The following is a 3,565-nucleotide window of genomic DNA, read 5'->3' on the forward strand; positions in this document are numbered from 1 at the left end:
CCGGAGTCAGATTCGTCCCCCAATCCAACCCAAAACCGACCCCCTGAATCAGCCCCGCACCTCATTTGCCTCCCCGCGAATGCGCCACCGCCGCCCACTCCCCGCCGACCGGCCGGCCAGCCAGTCGACAGCGGCCCCCGGATCCGATGGACACGGGCGGAGATCCTCCGTGCTACCGCCGGCTCAGGAAGGCCTCCGATCTCGGCACCGCCGCCGCCCGCCCACCCCCAAAACGTGTAAGTACGACATCCAGCCTCTCGATTTCTGTTAAATGATTTGCATCCGGCCGTTACAACCATGTAGTCGCAACTCACGGCCAAATGGTGTCAGTCTGTCAGCCAACTCTTTATTTTCAGAGGATTGCTGGTGTTGTAGGCTAGGTTAGGGATAGCTTCAGCTTGTTCATAAGCTAGTCGTCCAAATGAGCCTCGTGTAAGCAGCGGCGTGGAGAAGCATCTGTACTTTTGTCTTTTGGCCACCTGTTTGGAATGGTTTCTGGCAATTGAACTTATTTATTTGGGAGTATTTGGTAACTGTGTTAAGTCTGAAACACCCATATACATCAACGAAGAACAACACAAACATTGTATCGCAATGACACATCAAAAAACAAGAGTTACTAGATCATTTAGGCACTGCAATAATCTGAGATCCATGGTAGCGCAAATTAAATTTCGGAAATATGGCACTGTTCTTGCATACATCCATACAACGGGCAGCACAAACTGAAACTACCACAGGTTGCATGTGAAAATCCACCTTATGTATATATTCATTTATTTTTTAACTTACTATTAAGAAAAACTCGAATATGAAAAATCCACCTTCATTTTAATATTCATTATTGTAGTAAACTGAAAAACTCCGCCAATGTTAACCTGAGGCTATTTGATAACAATTCTTACACCTAACCACTCCTTTAGAAGTTAATATGTTTGTTCTACTATTTGCTAACAGTTGTGACACCAAAACGCTCATTTCAGACTATCAAACTATCCTTCTTGCAAATGGTCCACTTCTGACAGATAACTACCGTAAACATAAACCATATATCTGCTACTGAAGTTTCATTTCTAAATTGGTATGGTTTACATAACACGGCAATGACTCTTGCTTATTTATTTGCTTCATTTCCTATCATGCCTATTAGTTATTTTACTTAAGCATGTTAGGTAACTCACTACCAGACATTTAAACTGATCGTCAATGGTAAGAAAGAAATGAACAGTTAATATGCCCAGTGCTCTCAGTACATGGTGGCATCCTCTTATACATGTGCACACACACATTTACTTAAGTGCTTTTAATTTCATAATATGCCTCACTGATTTTCCTATTGGTGTACCCAAGTGTGATCAACCGTGTCTTGGTTTTAGTTCCAATGCCCGGTGCTAGAGTCTCGCAGAAGAATGTGACGGCAACCATCGTCCGGATTAACTGATTCAGTATGTATGCGCAAACTTGCCCTTGTAAGGCAAGGCAATTCAGAGACCAGTGGGTGGCAACCACAACTGATTCATGCAATGGCAGGTGCACACACAACTGCTGCATCAATTTTGGCTTGTTTTCTAAAAAATAAGACTGTTCTTATTGAGTTCTTGTGAAGTTGGAGTTGCATTAATTAGTGTTTTCTGTGTTCACAGAATGGATATAGAGCAAGGGGTTGGCTCAGTTCTACGCGGCACAATTCATTGCGACGTGAACACCGAACTGTAACGTTGTCATCGTTCTCACTGGTGAGGAAATCAGGTGGCCTTCTCACCTCCATTTGTTTTCATTGTTGCTAGGTTCCCGTGGCACCTGCACACAACCAGGTGACCTTCTCACTCTAACTAGGATTGAAGCACATAATATATTCTTTCGGAACTAAACCCGTCTCAAGGTAAATACTATAGGAAGCACTCCATATGTTCATGCCATCCCTGAATATAGTAATATACTAGATTTATATTTTGATGTGTATATATGCGGTATGCCTGTTCTATAAAGATCAGTGTGAAGAGTGTTTGTTCATTGGAACATGTTTTTCTTCTTGATTTAGTGTCTTAGTAAAATATAACTATCTAGAAAGTATTTTATAGGAGGCCACATTCAGACTGCTGTAGTAAATTCTTCATAGCCTTACCATGATGGTTGGAGTTTAGCTCACGCATGAGGCATACTTATTATTTCTCCCACAGCCATGTCCTTTGGTGAGCTCTTGATCACCCTTTCCTTTTTCTATTCCCCGACCTAGGCCATCGAGCTATGGCTGTTTAGATGTTTGGCAGGTAGTTGCTGTTTCTACATGTAGCAGATTTAATTCTAATTGTCTTTTGTATGATGTGTATTTGCATGGTTGCCAGTTAACTGTGAAATTATCTTTGACAACCTTAATCAACTGCTGAAGAAGATAAAGAGGTTGGTTTATCTCTATTGTACAGTCATGATAGTGCAAATGAACCCATGCTGAACAACTCATACTGTTGTTATGTGCGTTAAGTTGTAACGCACAGGTAATGTACATACACTGCATTCCATACATGCTTTCAAAATTTCAAATGTTTTTGGTTCAGCAACAACTAGTCACAATCAAAATCTTTTACGCAGTAATGATCGTTTGATGCCGCCGGTTGATACGATCGTTGATATTGTCTTCACCTTTTTGCGAGTACGGTGACCAAGCAGGAGAGATAACACAGGACTACCTCCACGCCACCGAAAACGTTCTTCAAGCAGGAGAGATATCGCATGACTACCACAGCCTGGTGGGTGTCGTGCTCTTCAACCCCTCAGAGGCAGATTTCGCCGTGAAGCCTGGAGACTGCATCGCGCAGATGATCGTTCAGGTGATTGCGACGCCAGAGGTCGCCGAGGTGGAGGACCTCGACGCCAATGCCACCGTCCGGGGTGAGGGAGGGTTCGGGTCCACCGGAGTTTGAACTCCAAGTCTTGGTAGCTACATTTAGAGAAGTGGTCTGGTTCTTTGCGTGTGATGTTAAATGGGATCACGTGATCTTTTTTGATTTGAGATGTTCAATGTTGCATCCATGAATGCTGCAAGTGCTAAGATGGTTACGTGAAGGTCACTAGACGTGTCTTGATTTCCATCCATGAATATTGCATCTAATTTTTATTTTTTTAATTTGTAATTAGTTAGCAGTAGTGATGGGGCAAAATGGAGCGCTACTGGTACTTACATAGTAGTAGCGGGGTAAAATTATGCGCTACTAGTACTTAGATAGTAGCAGCGCTGGCTCGGAATAGTAGTAGCGTGGGTTGTAGGCGCTACTACTAACTTTTTAGCTGTAGCGTGGGGTAAAAAACGCGTTACTGCTAAAAAATAGCTGTAGCGCCGTACTAGTAGTGCGGGGTGCCACGCTACTAGTATACAAAAAACCAATGCTACTGGTAGTGTTTTTGCTAGTAGTGTCATTTCCTTCTGCTCCTCGTTGGGTTCGACACTCTTACTTGTCGAAAAGGCTACGATAGATCCCCTATACTTGTGGGTCATCACCGCCACCCCTCCACACACACATGCACACACCAAAACTAGCTCGGGCGCGCACACACACACACCCTCCCT

At 43.5% G+C, this 3,565-nt stretch overlaps 1 long non-coding RNA gene across 1 annotated transcript; it reads left to right on the plus strand.

The window, feature by feature from the left end:
- The first annotated feature begins 6 nt into the window (after positions 1–6).
- Positions 7–3,068, plus strand: LOC119316885. Its single transcript, XR_005153391.1, has 3 exons — positions 7–236; positions 1,377–1,530; positions 1,644–3,068. It is a non-coding gene; the product is annotated as an uncharacterized LOC119316885 (long non-coding RNA).
- The last annotated feature ends 497 nt before the right edge of the window (positions 3,069–3,565 follow it).

Source organism: Triticum dicoccoides, chromosome 6A (genome assembly GCF_002162155.2).
Source record: "Triticum dicoccoides isolate Atlit2015 ecotype Zavitan chromosome 6A, WEW_v2.0, whole genome shotgun sequence".
In the NCBI taxonomy this organism is placed as follows: Eukaryota; Viridiplantae; Streptophyta; class Magnoliopsida; order Poales; family Poaceae; genus Triticum; species Triticum dicoccoides.